This window comes from Neoarius graeffei, chromosome 4, assembly GCF_027579695.1.
Source record: "Neoarius graeffei isolate fNeoGra1 chromosome 4, fNeoGra1.pri, whole genome shotgun sequence".
Lineage (NCBI taxonomy): Eukaryota > Metazoa > Chordata > Actinopteri > Siluriformes > Ariidae > Neoarius > Neoarius graeffei.
Genome location: NC_083572.1, coordinates 97,167,552 through 97,184,550, shown reverse-complemented (window position 1 = coordinate 97,184,550; position 16,999 = coordinate 97,167,552).

The window sequence follows — 16,999 nt, the reverse complement described above, 5'->3', positions numbered from 1 at the left end:
GGAGAGGCCCTCAGTTGCTTAGAAGTTACCTGGAGTCCTTTGTGACCTTGCCGACTATTACACGCCTTGCTCTTGGAGTGATCTTTTTTGGTCGACCACTCCTGGGGAGGGTAGCAGTGGTCTTGAATTTCCTCCATTTGTAAACAGTCTGTCTGACTGTGGATTGGTGGAGTCCAAACTCTTTAGAAATGGTTTTGTAACCTTTTCCAGCCTGATGAGCATCAACAACGCTTTTTCTGAGGTCCTCAGAAATCTCCTTTGTTCGTGCCATGATACACTTCCACAAACATGTGTTGTGAAGATCAGATTTTGATAGGTCCCTGTTCTTTAAATAAAACAGGGTGCCCACTCACACCTGATTGTCATCCCACTGACTGAAAACACCTGACTCTAATTTCACCTTCAAATTAACTGCTAATCCTAGAGGTTCACATACTTTTGCCACTCACAGATATGTAATATTGGACCATTTTCCTCAGTAATAAATGACCAAGTATAATATTTTTTGTCTCATTTGTTTAACTGGGTTCTCTTTATCTACTTTTGGGACTTGTTTGAGATGTTTTAGCTCATATTTATGCAAAAATATAGAAAATTCTAAAGGGTTCACAAACTTTCAATCACCACTGTGTGTGTGTGTGTGTGTGTGTTTATACATATATATATATATATATGTGTGTGTGTGTGTGTGTGTGTATATATATATATATATATATATATATATATATATATATATATTTTTTTTTTCCAATCTTTCCCAGTGCCCTACTGAAAATCATATTGTATGATGTAGATCTTCTGAATAAAGATCTGATTTACAACTCTCCACAGTGTTGGTTAATAATTATGCCACTGAAACATGCAGTACTTCATCAAAAGCTAAAGCAAAGCTCAATCTAATCTTGTATACTATCTTTTATCTCATTATCTCACCCATGACAGATTAAGCGGGGCAAGATATTGTCATCAGTGTGGTTTGTTTGTCTGTCTGTCTGTTTGTTTGTTTGTTTGTGTACCTGACTGTTAACAATCTAGCATCCACATGGTTGCACCAATTAACTTCAAATTTTCAGGGTAGGTGGGCAATGGTCCCTAGGTTACCTGATTGAAATTTTGGGGGTGATCAGGTCAAAGTCAAGGTCACCGGAAAAGATCATAATCGTTCTTTTTCACGATAACTTTCTTCAAATTCATCATTTTGATTTGAAACCAAAACCAACATGTGCATCTTTCAATTCTGCTTTCAACCATATGCTGCCTGATGGGGTAGCTTGGACAGTCTCTGTAGCAGTTGGGGTTAAAAGTCAGGGGGGTCAAGGTCATTGGTCAAAATAACATATTTTCCATTACAACTCAAAAATGGTTGCTGATAAATAAATGTTCACTATTATGAGTATATAGGAACTCCCATATGGCTTTTCATTTGGCACCATGATCTTTGACCTTGAGTAACCTTAAAAGGTCAAACTCAAGGTCATGGGTTTTCAAAAGGCTATAACTTTAAAATGGTTAATAATAGCAGATGTTTACCATTATCAACATATAAGGAGTCCCATATGGGCTTTCAGTTGCTGCCATGACATTTGACCTTGAATGACTTTGAAATGTCAAACTCAAGGTCATGGATGTTCATAGGACTATAACCTGACAGCTGATGATTGAGAAATATTGCCATTATCAACATAGAGGTATAAAATAAGTGCTGCTGGGCGAGGTTTGTTTTGCCTGGCAACACTTGTTTATATATTTTAAAAAGTTCAAAACCCGTGATCATATTAAGCAAGCACTAATGTGTTTAATAACCCAAATTAAGAGTTAGTATTATAATCCTTTAGGAAGCTCGATAAAAACAGTGAAAAAAAATTTAAACTCTTTGACAAAGCAAGGCAATGTGTCCAACATGACAAATGACATCTGTCTTGTTAAGGTTATTGGATGGTCAGTTCATGAATAACGTCATAATTTTCAGTGACTATTTTTTTAGGATGGTTTCATGTGGAGCTGAATTCTACTAGGATATCTGTAATGTCACTGTAACTTTCTTTGTTAACACCAGTCCAGTTATTATTTATTATATGAGGTCTATGATTAATGGCCTGTACAGAGTGTAAGGGAAAGTCGATGTGAAAGTCTTCAACCTCCAATAAATCAAATCAGACACAGTCAATCTGCACCTTAACCCAAACACAGTCAAGAATGATGAAAGAGCACGATCCTCTTATTTGAAACTTGAACATGTGGAACTTTTAAAAGGGAAGAAGGTACATCTGGGGCGGCACGGTGGTGTAGTGGTTAGCGCTGTCGCCTCACAACAAGAAGGTCCTGGGTTCGAGCCCCGGGGCCGGCGAGGGCCTTTCTGTGCGGAGTTTGCATGTTCTCCCCGTGTCCGTGTGGGTTTCCTCCGGGTGCTCCGGTTTCCCCCACAGTCCAAAGACATGCAGGTTAGGTTAACTGGTGACTCTAAATTGACCGTAGGTGTGAGTGTGAATGGTTGTCTATGTGTCAGCCCTGTGATGACCTTGCGACTTGTCCAGGGTGTACCCCGCTTTTCGCCCGTAGTCAGCTGGGATAGGCTCCAGCTTGCCTGCGACCCTGTAGAAGGATAAAGCGGCTAGAGATAATGAGATGAGATGAGAAGGTACATCTGAAAGAGGAATCAGGATCTGTACCTTTTTTTAAAAACAGTTCTCAGTTTCTTGTATTACTCACTTCCCAGCCTTCTCACCGCAGGAATTGTCTCTTGTCCCTAATGCAGTCCTAATATTTAATTAGCATAATTGTGGCGCACCCAAAATAGATGCCCACAAGTGTGTAGTTTCATTACTACTTTTGTTAGTATTTTATAAATATTTTTTTTTATTACTATTATCACTTTAGAACGGGGGCGGCACGGTGGTGTAGTGGTTAGCGCTGTCGCCTCACAGCAAGAAGGTCCTGGGTTCGAGCCCCGTGGCCGGCGAGGGCCTTTCTGTGTGGAGTTTGCATGTTCTCCCCGTGTCCGCGTGGGTTTCCTCCGGGTGCTCCGGTTTCCCCCACAGTCCAAAGACATGCAGGTTAGGTTAACTGGTGACTCTAAATTGACCGTAGGTGTGAATGTGAGTGTGAATGGTTGTCTGTGTCTATGTGTCAGCCCTGTGATGACCTGGCGACTTGTCCAGGGTGTACCCCGCCTTTCGCCCGTAGTCAGCTGGGATAGGCTCCAGCTTGCCTGCGACCCTGTAGAAGGATAAAGCGGCTAGAGATAATGAGATGAGATGAGATGAGATGACTTTAGAACGGCCTAGCGCCCAGTAGGAACACAAGTGTGTGACACGGGGGGGGAGTGCTTAGGGGGGCGGACCCTCGCTTGTCCCTCAGATGCACTTTCGGGGAACAACTGTAAACAACCTGTGTCATCTCTCCTTGTTTTTCTGCACCTGTTTACAGGTTAGTACTGGGTAAAACCCCGTCCTTGTTGTAGCGTAAACTACTCATAACTGATGCTTGTTTGAACACTTGTTTTTGTGTTATTTTGAACTTTTAGCATAACAGTTATATTAGAAAGTTGCCATCGTATGAAGCGGCTAGCTGCCGTTAACGTTCAGCAGTCGTTCCGCGAGCCCTCCGTGGCGGCAAACTGAGATACCTCAGCCGGCTAGCAGCCGTCTTTTTAGCTTACCGAATCCTATGGGATTGTATTGATACTGTAGCTAACTGCTAACGTAATATTTTGAGCCCCCCGACACTGGTTTTACCGTTATTATTTCACCAAGTTTAACAAGTATAGATATGCTCACCCACTGGTTTGATGAAAGGGATATTTTAAGAAGTTTAGTGAGTATAAATAAATTAATATACACTGACGCAACACTGGTGCTAAACGAAGTTTCAAGAGTAAATCCGTAAATACACACTGGTCGTAAGACATGATTATTGTGACAAGGAATACAAGTTAATAAATAAATAAATACCTTAACTTCATGAAGGGTATTTTGTAGAGTATTAAGACGCTAGGTTAAGGAATACAGTTTTGATGTAACAGTTATCTTTTGGTAATGAGTGTACAGATTAACTAAGCTATGACCCTGAAATGAATGGTTTTCATCTAGATTATATTGATTGAGTATAGTAATGACTTTGACACTTTAATATTACTGTTTTATAAGTAACTGGAGTGTTTTACAGTAATGAACCAGATCTTTATCGGTGCTATTTGCTACTTTGTAGAATCTCATTCAGTATGAATGTTTATTTAAGTGGTTTACTAGGTGGCTACGGGTAACCTGCTTTTAAATACAATGGAGCTTCCATGCTATTGCACTATTCAGCCATAGTGGCCTTTTATCACTTGTGTAAGGTGACAGGGTAAATGTAGGAATGTTTGGAATATGTATATGTAATTGTATTACATGAATGTAATTGTATTGAACATGATGATACTGACCTACGACACAAAAGAAAGAAAGATATTTTGCTATGAATGATAGTAAATAAAGAGATGCACTTTCGGGGAACAACTGTAAACAACCTGTGTCATCTCTCCTTGTTTTTCTGCACCTGTTTACAGGTACACTTATCTTTATTACCGTGGTGCCACTCTTGGGACTCGTAATATAATATTATTTTTAATCACCATAAAACTTGTGGTGCAGTGGTTAGCCTTGCCATCTCACAGCTCTAGGGTCCCTGGATTGATGATGAGCTAAGGTTACTGTCTGTCTGAGGTTTCTTTGCATTGTACCTGCATGTGTATGTGTTCTCTGGGTTTTAGAGTTTCTTCCCACTCCCAAAACATTCTGGTAGGTATATTTATTACACAAATTGCCTCTATGTGTAAATGTGTGTGTATTTTGATGCATACATACAAATGTGTTCAAATGTGTAGAATGTAGCACATAGAATGTCAGTAGCTTGATACAGTGTCATGAAAACCCATTTCTGCTCACCACCCTGAGCAAACCATCCCCACTGTGAAACATGGTGGTGGTAGCATCCTGTTGTGGGGATGCTTTTTATCAGCAGGGACTAGTAACATAGTCAGAGTGGATTTATTGCACATTTCCCCAACTGTGAAAGTGTGTGTGTGTATGCATGGCAATGTGTGGACTGGCATCACATCCAGAGTGTATTCCCAACTCATGCACAGTGTTCCCAGTAAAGGCTCAGGTTTACCCATCACCCTGATCATCATAAAGTGGTTACTGAATAAGGAATAAATTATAGTGACATAAAGAATTAATAAATGAACAATGTTTAAAACTATTCAAATAGTTCAAGTAAATGTAGTTCAGAAAATGTTCTAAATTTCCATTACTCAAACAGCTACAGTGTCTTGGAAAAGTATTTATCCCCCCTTGTTGTTTGTCCTGTTTTGTCACATTCCAAGCTGGAATTAAAATTGATTGGGGGGGGGAGCAACATTTGATTTATACAACATGCCTACTACTTTAAAGGTGACTTTTTTTTAAAGGTGAAAATTGTTGTTTTATTGTGACACATACAACAATTAAGATGGGGGAAAAAAACAGAAATCTGGAGTGTGCATAGGTATTCACCCCCTTTCATAAGAAACCCCTAAATAAGAGCTGGGTCCAAACACTTCACTTCATAAGTTACATAATTAGTTGATTAAGATCCACCTGTGTGCAATCAAGTGTCACATGATGTCTGTATAAATCACCCTGTTCTGGAAGGACCCTGACTCTGCAACACTCCCCAGCAAGCAATATGAAAACCAAGGAGCCCCCAAACAGATCAGAGACAAAGTTGTGGAGAAGTATAGATCAGAGTTGGGTCATAAAAAATATCCCAAACTTTGAATCTCCCAGGGAGCACCATTAAATCCATTATAGCAAAATGGAAAGAATAGGACACCACTACATACCTGACAAGAGAAGGCTACTCACCAAAATTCACAGACCAGGCAAGGAGTGCATTAATCAGAGTTGCAACAAAGACACGAAAGATAACACTGAAGGATCTGCAAAGATCCACAGCAGAGATGGGGGTAGATCACCCTGAGAACACCATTCCTACAGTAAAGCATGGTGGTGGTAGCATCATGCTGTGTGGATATTTTTCATCTGCAGGGAAAAGAAAGCTGGTCAGGATTGAAGGAAAGATGGAAGGCACTAAATACAGGGCAATTCTGGAGGAAAACCTGTTTGAGTCAGCCAAAGGTTTGAGACTGGGACGAAGATGTGCTAAGCTAATAGAAATACAGCCCAAGAGACTGGCAGCTGTAATTGCAGCAAAAGCTGGCTCTCCAAAATATTGACTTTGGGTGGGTGGATACCAATACACACGCCAAATTTCTGGGGGGTTTTATGTTTGTTTGTTTGTTTGTTTGTTTGTTTGTTTGTTTGTTTGTTGGTTTTCATCTTAATAATTGGTTGTGTCACAATAAAAAAAATGTGCCTTTAAATCTGTAGGCATGTTGTGTAAATCAAAATGGTGTTAACTCCCTTAAAATCCAGCTTGTAATGCAACAAAACAGGACAAACACTAAGGGGGATGCATACTTTTGCAAGACACTGTAAACTCTGCAGAAAATAACTCCCTCAATTGTAAATTTGATGAAGATTTGTCATTAGGTTCATCTCATCTCATTATCTCTAGCCGCTTTATCCTGTTCTACAGGGTCGCAGGCAAGCTGGAGCCTATCCCAGCTGACTATGGGCAAAAGGCAGGGTACACCCTGGACAAGTCACCAGGTCATCACAGGGCTGACACATAGACACAGGCAACCATTCACACTCACATTCACACCTACAGTCAATTTAGATTCACCAGTTAACCTAACCTGCATGTCTTTGGACTGTTCTCTCAATTTGCAATTGAGAGGAACCCGGAGGAAATCCACGTGGACACGGGGAGAACATGCAAACTCCACACAGAAAGGCCCTCGCCAGCCACGGGGCTCAAACCCGGACCTTCTTGCTGTGAGGCAACAGCGCTAACCACTACACCACCGTGCCGCCCCCATTCGGTTCATCTCATCTCATTATCTCTAGCTGCTTTATCCTGTTCTACAGGGTCGCAGGCAAGCTGGAGCCTATCCCAGCTGACTACGGGCGAAAGGCGGGGTACACCCTGGACAAGTCGCTAGGTCATCACAGGGCTGACACATAGACACAGACAACCATTCACACTTACATTCACACCTACGGTCAATTTAGTCACCAATTAACCTAACCTGTATGTATGTCTTTGGACTGTGGGGGAAACCGGAGCACCCGGAGGAAACCCACACGGACACGGGGAGAACATGCAAACTCCGCACAGAAAGGCCCTCGCCGGCCACAGGGCTCAAACCCGGACCTTCTTGCTGTGAGGCGACAGCGCTAACCACTACACCACCGTGCCGCCCCCATTAGGTTCATTATTTAAAAAAAAGACTTACAGTTTTAACAAATAATTTAGATCATATCAGAAATGAAAACAATGAGGAATCAACAACATATTTTTCAAATTGAATAAGAATGATGTCACAATCAATAGGCAGGCAAAGGGTCAGGTGATCTACAGGCAGGCTGAATGAGGCATGGACAGAAACTACCGTAGAACAAGGCAGACAAAGACCCTTTGAGAGTCCAGCTTATTGATTGTGTGCCACTGTGAACAGATATATATCATGCCATCAGCCATATAATGTAGCTTGTAATTCATTTGCTGGATGAGGATCATTGGAGTGTAATTGAGGTTTTCAGCGGAGACAGGTAAAGACAGAGATGCAAGCGTGTGTGTATAATATGTTTAGGATGAAGGTTGGGGCTAGTATGTGTAAATTTAATTCTGACATCATTCATATCAAACACAACTGCATTACCCTTCAACTGTAATGTCACCACTGACTCTCAGAATATCAAATTTGAGCAATTGAAAGCACTATCACTCTTGTGATAAATAATAGACAAGACCTTCCCCTACATTTAATGTGAAAAATTAATGTTATCTGATTTTTTTTCTTTTGGCTGCTCCCTTTAGGGATCACCACAGCAGATCATTATGATCCGCATATTTGATTTGGCGTAGGCACAAAGCATGCACTGGCTTGTGCAACCACAGTGGCTGGGTATTTTACCTAATCTGAATGTGTTTGAACTGGGGAGGAAATCGGAGCACCCAGAGGAAACCCATGCAGACACGGGGAGAACATGCAACCTCCATACCAAGAGGCCCCCATCGTTTGAACCTGAAACCAGGTTTGAACCTGGAACCTTCTTGCTGTGAAGCGACAGTGCTAATCATTGCACTTTCTTTATTATTTCTGTGCAAGTATTTATGTAAGTGTTCATGGACTATTCAACAATACTTCATTTCCTGTTCCTGTATTCACAAATCCCACTGAAACACTTTTTTTCTGTCTGTGGCCCTGAAATGAAAAAGAACTCATATTCATAGTTTGGTGTGTGTGTGTGTGTGTGTGTATACTGAGACCAACAAGCTGATACACAGTACAGCAACAGTAATCATGGAGATGCTTGGACACAAGGTGGGCTCGGGACATAACAAACAGTATCCACCATGGAAGAGACGATTAGAGGCCAAGATAAAGGCAGCATGGAGAGAAATTAGCCAGCTAGCTGAACTACAGAAAGGGAACATGGTGAATAAAGGGGCACCCAGGAAGTACAACTCACTCTCCATACCAGAGGCACTCGAAACTGCCAAACAGCGACTAACAGCTCTGGCCACCCAGTTGAAGAGATACACCAAGGAGGGAGAGGCCAGGAGAATAAACAAGCTGTTCTCCACTGAACCAGCCAAGGTGTACTCTCAGTGGCAGGGGAACAACAACCGGTCAGACCCACCAAGAGCTGAGGTGGAAAAATACTGGAAAGACATATGGGAAAGAAAGGCATCACACAACACTGATGCCGAATGGTTAGTGGACCTAAGAGCTGACCACAGCAACCTCCCAGAACAAGAACCAGTAACCATCTCAATGGCAGATGTCCAAGAAAGAGTGTCAAAGATGAAGAGCTGGACAGCACCAGGCCCCGATATGATCCATACGTACTGGCTGAAGAAGCTAACTGCACTCCATGAACGCCTAGCAGCACAGATGAACCAGCTGCTGAGGGATGAGACCCACCCAGAATGGCTAACCCAAGGCAGGACAGTCCTAATCATGAAGGACCCCCAGAAGGGACCCATCCCATCCAACTACCGGCCAATTACCTGTCTCTGCACAACATGGAAGGCCCTGTCAGGCATCATTGCGGCAAAAATGAGTAAGCATGTGGCTCAATACATGAGCGAGGCACAGAAAGGGATTGGCAGTAACACCAGAGGAGCCAAGCACCAGCTACGCAAGGCAAGGCAAGTTTATTTATATAGCACATTTCATACACAGTGGCAGTTCAATGTGCTTTACAGAAGTAAAAGCAGAACAGTAAACAATAGAAAATAAAATTACATAAAATAATTGGGGAAGAAAAATAATAAGAATTAAACAATAGTAGAAATAAAATAATAAAATGAAATAAAAGTTCAAAAAAGGAATCAGCCTCGAGATTAATTATTATTATGGGTTTAACTTATAAAGCGCGCTCTTCCCGTGGCTCTTCCACGAGGATCACCAAAAATCGTCCCGCAGAGAAAATCTACGAGGATCACCAAATAAAATCGTCCCGCAGACAAAATCTACGAGGATCACCAAAAATCGTCCCGCAGACAAAATCTACGAGGATCACATAAAGCGCGCTCTTCCCGTGGCTCTTCCACGAGGATCACCAAAAATCGTCCCGCAGACACAATCTACGAGGATCACCAAATAAAATCGTCCCACAGACAAAATCTACGAGGATCACCAAAAATCGTCCCGCAGACAAAATCTACGAGGATCACAGTAACAAAGAATTAAAGTAAAAGTAAAATCATTAAAATCCAAGATTAAAAAGAAATTAAAATAAAGAAAGTAAAATCATTAAAATCAAAATTAAAAGAAATTATGTTAAAGGAAATTAATTACTTAGGTAAAAATTAATCAAGTGAAAGCATCTGAAAACAGCTTTGTCTTGAGCCTGGATTTAAAACTAACAACAGTAGGAGCATTTTTGATATCATCTGGAAGTTGGTTCCAAAGCTTAGCAGCATAGCAACTAAAGGCTGCTTCACCACACTTCGTTTTGACAGCTGGTATTACTAGCAAGTTTTTCTCCTGTGATCTTAGAGACCTAGTTGGTGCATATAATTGAAACATATCCAGTAGGTAGCTGGGTCCCATCCCATTTAATGTTTTAAATAGAAGAAGTAGTGCTTTAAAGTCAATTCTATAGCTCACTGGGAGCCAGTGCAGAGACCTTAGGATTGGAGTGATATGGACTACCTTTTTTGTTCTTGTAAGAACCCTTGCTGCTGCATTTTGGATTAGTTGAAGCTCTTTGATGGTCTTTTTTGGAAGACCTGTGAAAAGGCTATTGCAGTAATCAACCCTACTGGAGATGAAAGCATGAATAAGTTTTTCTAGATCATGTCTTGACATGAGACCCCTGAGTTTAGAAATGTTTTTTAGGTGATAGAATGCAGACTTTTTTACCACTTTCATATGACTGTTGAAGTTAAGTTCGCTGTCAATAAGGACACCAAGGTTTTTTACAGTATCCTTTGCTTTAAGCCCCTTAGTTTCAAGAACAGTGGCAATCCTAAGCCTTTCCTCCTTTTTGCCAAATATAATTGCTTCAGTTTTATCTGCGTTCAGCTGAAGAAAATTGTGAGACATCCATTTGTTAATTTGGTCAATGCATCTATGAAGAGACTCAAAAGGGGCATAGTCATTAGGTGACATAGCTAAGTAAAGCTGAGTGTCATCTGCATAGCTATGGAAGTTTATTGAGTTATTCTTTAATAATTTGTCCAAGTGGGAGCATATAAAGGTTGAATAGTAATGGTCCCAGGATTGAGCCCTGGGGAACCCCACAGTTCAAGGACACGGGTGATGAACTGTGGCCTCCAATGGCCACATAAAAAAATCTTTGTTGTAGGTAAGATTTTAACCAGTTGATTACTATACCAGTAAATCCAACCCAATGCTCCAGTCGATGTAACAGTATGGAATGATCTACCGTGTCAAATGCAGCACTTAAGTCTAAAAGCACCAAGACTGATGTTTTACCAGCATCAGAATTAAGACGTAGGTCATTCATGACTTTAGCAAGAGCTGTTTCAGTGCTATGATTGGCATGAAAACCTGACTGAAACTTATCAAAACATTCGTTTAATGTCAGGAAGGCAGTTAATTGATTAAAAACAATTTTTTCAATTATTTTACCAACAAATGGCAAATTGGATATGGGCCTGTAGTTGTTGAGTACTGAGACATCCAGGTTATTCTTTTTCAGTAGGGGTTTTACCACCGCTTTTTTCAGAGATGAGGGAAACATGCCAGTTCGTAAGGAGGTGTTGATAATCTGAAGTACCTCGTCTGATATTAGGTGAAGAACAGATTTGAAAAAGACTGTAGGTAAAATGTCCAGTTCAGATGTGGAGGAGCTGAGACTTTGTACTGTTTTTCTCAGAGTCTCAACATCAATTAAACTAAATGTTGACATTGTATTACGACCCCCTCTCTCGTTATCCAATGGTTCCAGATTTTGAAGTGTTTGCACCTGTGTGGCTATATTCATACGTATTTTATCAATCTTTCCTTTGAAAAAAGATGCAAAGTCATTGCATGTGTTAACTGAGAGAAATTCAGAAGGCATTTGTTTTGATGGGTTTGTTAGCTTTTCAACTGTAGACAATAGCACACGGGCATTGTTGATATTCCTATTAATAATATCAGCAAAAAAAGACTGTCTTGCTTTAGAAATTTCTAAGTTGTATTTACATAACATCCCTTTGTAGAGTTGATAATGAATCTGGAGTTTAGATTTACGCCATTTTCTTTCAGACTTTCTACATTCCCTCTTTAACATTTTAACTGTTGGATTTAGTTTCCAGGGTGCTTTTCCTTTGTCTATGACACTTTTGGTTTTTAAAGGAGCAATAGCATCCATAATATGATTCATTCTTGAATTAAAAATTTCCATTAGATCATCTGCACAATCTGAAGATTGACATGGGAGTTCTGAGAGTGCCTGCTCAAAAAGAGCTGCTGTGCCATTGGTAATTACCCTCTTTTTTACAGTCACAGACTTGTTTTGAAAGTGAGGGGAAATGGAAACATCAAAGAAAACACAGAAATGATCAGATATACCCAGGTCCATGACACTAGTAGATACATTAAGACCCTTAGTGATGACAAGGTCGAGGGTGTGGCCATGGGAGTGTGTTGGCCCTTGTACATGTTGTGTTAGGTTGAAGGCATCAATCAGTGTAAGAAATTCATTTGCATACGTGTTATCTGGATTATCAACATGGAAATTAAAATCCCCAGAAATAATAAGATTGTCAAACTCTAAACAAATATTTGACAACAGTTCCCCAAACTCCTCTAGGAACAGTGGTGCAGAAAGTCTTGGTGGTCTGTAAATAGTCAACACTAATATGTTAGAAGAACATTTTAGGATTGCACTTAGGTATTCAAAAGATGTAAAATCACCAAGAGTTGTCTGTTTGTACTGAAAACATGCCTTGTATATATTTGCTATTCCTCCTCCCCGTTTATTGGCTCTTCCAACACTCATGAAATCAAAGAGTGGGGGAGTTGCTTCAATAAGAGTAATAGAGCTACTTGATTGTTCAAGCCAAGTTTCAGTAAGAAGCATAAAATCCAGTTTGTGTGTACCGATGAAGTCATTAATTAAAAAAGGCTTATTAAGTGATCTTACATTCTGAAGAGCTAGTTTTACAGTGAATGTGGGGATAATTTCCACAGAAGCGTTCTGTGGTTGTTTTGGAACTGGAAGGAGATTTGACGAGTTTACCCCATTGATAGGATGAATAAGAACACCTCTCCTTCTTGTTAGCACAGGAATAGAAAAGTACATCATGGGTCCCAGCTTATTTTCAAAACTACCATCTGGACCCAGATTATATCAGTTCGTTCCAACATGAAGGTATTCACTGCTGCTGGTGAACTGTAGCTGTGCACATGGTCCTTGAGTCTTATCTGTAATCACAGGGGGAGGTGGTGCCCTCCATTTCTTGGGTGCTGTGGCAGTTGGATATATCATTAGAGATTTTGGGGTACACAAGGCCTGACCATGAGACAGCTCTGTGTACGATACTTGATTTGAGTGTCCTCTTGGGCTTGCCAAAGACACTCGGCTTAAAGACAATAGTCTCTCCATTTTCTCAGGAAAACGCAGTCTGGGGGGTGAAGGAGATACAGAGGGGCTTGGGGTTACATCCACTGCTGTTGTTGGTGATTGCCTATTGCCAGTCTCAGGAGGTTGTGGTGATGCTTGTTTATCTGATTGTCTTTCTGATAGTTCTGCCAGCTTACCCATTAGCTCAGATATCATGTTGCTAGCCTTGGAAAGTGACGAGGATGTGTGTGGTGATAGATCCACCCTCTGATCATTTTCCTGAACTGTATTGGGGGCAGATGAGTCAGCATGATCCTCTGTAGTTGCTGGGGGCTTAGTTGCCTTAGTTGCCAGCTACTGGTCAATAGAACAGTCACCCGAGACTGTAAGAAGAGACAGACCAACCTGTGCACTGCCTGGATTGACTACAAGAAAGCCTACGACTCAATGCCACACACATGGATACTGGAATGTCTGGAACTGTATAAGATCAACAGGAACCTAAGGACCTTCATCCAGAACTCAATGGAAATGTGGAAGACAACCCTAGAGGCCAACTCAAAACCCATTGCCCAAGTCAACATCAAGTGCGGCATATACCAAGGAGATGCACTATCACCACTGCTGTTCTGCATAGGCCTGAACCCCCTCAGTCGGATCATCATGAAGAGCGGCTACGGGTACCGATTCCATAGTGGGGCAACAATCAGCCACCTGCTCTACATGGATGACATCAAGCTGTATGCCAGGAACGAGCGAGAAATAGACTCACTGATCCATACCACCCGGATCTACAGCGATGACATAGGGATGTCATTCAGATTGGACAAGTGTGGCTGGATGGTCTCAAAGAGAGGCAAGATGATCCAGACTGAGGGGATTGACCTACCAGAGGGCAATATAGGTGATATCCAAGACAGCTACAAGTACCTTGGCATCCCACAGGCTAATGGAAACCATGAAGAGGCCACAAGGAAGTCAACCACAGCCAAATACCGGTACCTCCAGAGAGTAAGGCAGGTCCTGAAAAGTCAGCTGAATGGTAAGAACAAGGTCCTAGCCATCAACATGTACGCACTACCAGTCATCAGATACCCCGCTGGTATCATAAACTGGCCAAAGGAGGAGATAGAAGCCACAGATATCAAGACTAGAAAGCTCCTCACCATGCATGGAGGGTTCCACCCCAAGTCCAGCACCCAGAGACTATACACTAAGCGGAAAGAGGGAGGCCAAGGGCTAGTGAGCGTCAAGACCACAGTCCAGGATGAAACATCGAAAATCCGAGAATACATCATAAAGATGGCCCCAAAGGATGAACTGCTAAGTGAATGTCTCAGGCAGCAGAACCCTGATGAGAGCGCAGAGGAGGAGGAGGAACAGACAACCTGGAGGGACAAACCCCTACATGGCATGTACCACCATCAGATAGAGGAAGTGGCTGATATCAAGAAATCCTACCAGTGGCTGGATAATGCAGGACTGACAGACAGCACAGAGGCACTAATCATGGCAGCACAAGAACAGGCCATAAGCACAAGAGCCATAGAGGCCAGGATCTACCAGAGTAGATCAGACCCAAGATGCAGACTGTGCAAAGAAGCCCCTGAAACAGTCCAGCACATAGTAGCAGGGTGTAAGATGCTAGCTGGATCAGTGTACATGGAGAGGCACAACCAAGTGGCTGGGATAGAATACAGGAACATCTGCAACCAGTATGGAATAGAAGTACCCAAGTCCCAATGGGCCATACCACAGAAGGTGGCTGAGAACAACAGGGCCAAGGTTCTGTGGGACTTCAGCTTCCAGACTAACAAACAGATCCTGGCTAACCAACCGGACATAGTGGTGGTGGACAAAGAGCAGAAGAGGGTGGTGGTGATAGATGTGGCGATCCCAGCTGACGCCAACATCAGGAAGAAGGAATATGAGAAACTTGAGAAGTATCAAGGGTTGAAAGAGCAGCTAGAACGGATGTGGAAGGTCAAGGGTTGCGTGGTCCCCGTGGTAGTGGGGCCACTTGGGGCAGTAACCCCCAAACTGGGAGAGTGGCTCCAGCAAATCCCAGAAACAACATCTGAAGCCTCAGTCCAGAAGAGCGCAGTACTAGGAACATCGAAGATACTGCGCAGAACCCTCAAACTCCCAGGCCTCTGGTAGAGGACCCGAGCTTGAGGATGACATGGATACCACCCCCCCACCAGGGGTGAGAAGGAGATCTCATCTCATTATCTCTAGCCGCTTTATCCTTCTACAGGGTCGCAGGCAAGCTGGAGCCTATCCCAGCTGACTACGGGCGAAAGGCGGGGTACACCCTGGACAAGTCGCCAGGTCATCACAGGGCTGACACATAGACACAGACAACCATTCACACTCACATTCACACCTATGGTCAATTTAGAGTCACCAGTTAACCTAACCTGCATGTCTTTGGACTGTGGGGGAAACCGGAGCACCCGGAGGAAACCCACGCGGACACGGGGAGAACATGCAAACTCCGCACAGAAAGGCCCTCGCCGGCCCCGGGGCTCGAACCCAGGACCTTCTTGCTGTGAGGCGTCAGCGCTAACCACTACACCACCGTGCCGCCCGAGAAGGAGATTATTATATAAATAATTTATTTATTTTTTACCAAACACTGATCATTCTGCAAAGCTTCATCCCAGATTTGTGCTTTTTGCTTGGTATTCATTATACAGTTTTTTTTAGTTCTGTTCTCTACCAAACTCTGGGGTCTTCCACAATTTTTATTTTCTTTTTTTTTTTTTTATAGTGATATCTTCTGACCCGGGTGGCAAGGTGGTGTAGTGGTTAGCACTGTTGCCTCACAGCAAGAAGGTCTGGGTTCGAGCCCCATGGCCGGCGAAGGCCTTTCTGTGCAGAGTTTGCATGTTCTCCCCATGTCCATGTGGGTTTCCTCCGGGTGCTCTGGTTTCCCCCACAGTCCAAAGACATGCAGGTTAGGTTAACTGGTGACTCTAAATTGACCGTAGGTGTGAGTGTGAATGGTTGTCTGTGTCTATGTGTCAGCCCTGTGATGACCTGGCGACTTGTCTAGGGTGTACCCTGCCTTTCACCCGCAGTCAGCTGGGATAGCTTCCAGCTTGCCTGCGACCCTGTAGAACAGGATAAAGCGGCTAGAGATGATGAGATGAAGTTCAAGGGGTTGAATATTTATGCAAGGCATGTTGTCATTTTTCTTTTTTTCTTTTATTATTATTTTTTTTTTTACTGCTTAACAAGTTCAATGGCCCCATGTGTATGCTTGATTTAAAGACTTACTTTAGCTACCTTTTTTTTTTTTTTCTGGTGTCACGACCCATGTTTAAACATTATTAGCACCACCATTCACCATCTGTAATCATTTGTCAGTGGGGTTCACCTCCCAAAATTTATCTGCCAGGAGATGTTGTGTCGAGGTGTGTGTTTTGGCCATTTCCAAAGATCAAATACTAAACAGACAAAATGGATGAGTCCATTAACAATGACATATTTTACCCCTTTTTCACAAGTTGACATAGATTAGATTAGATTAGATATAACTTTATTGATCCCTTTCCAGCAGCATCATTACAGATAAACAGAGAAAAGAGAGAAAACTTTGAGATAAATTAAAATAAATTAAGTATTTACATATACAAATATAAAAAGAATAAGATATGGGGAAGAGAGGAAGGGGGAGAGAGAGAGGGGGGCAGCAGGAGAGATATTGCACTTTATATTGCACATTGTCCGGTATTGCTTATTGTTAGGCTAGGCTACTGCTCCTTCCTGTCCTCTGTCCTCCTGTTACCCCACCCCCCCAGAGAGGAGTTGTACAATCT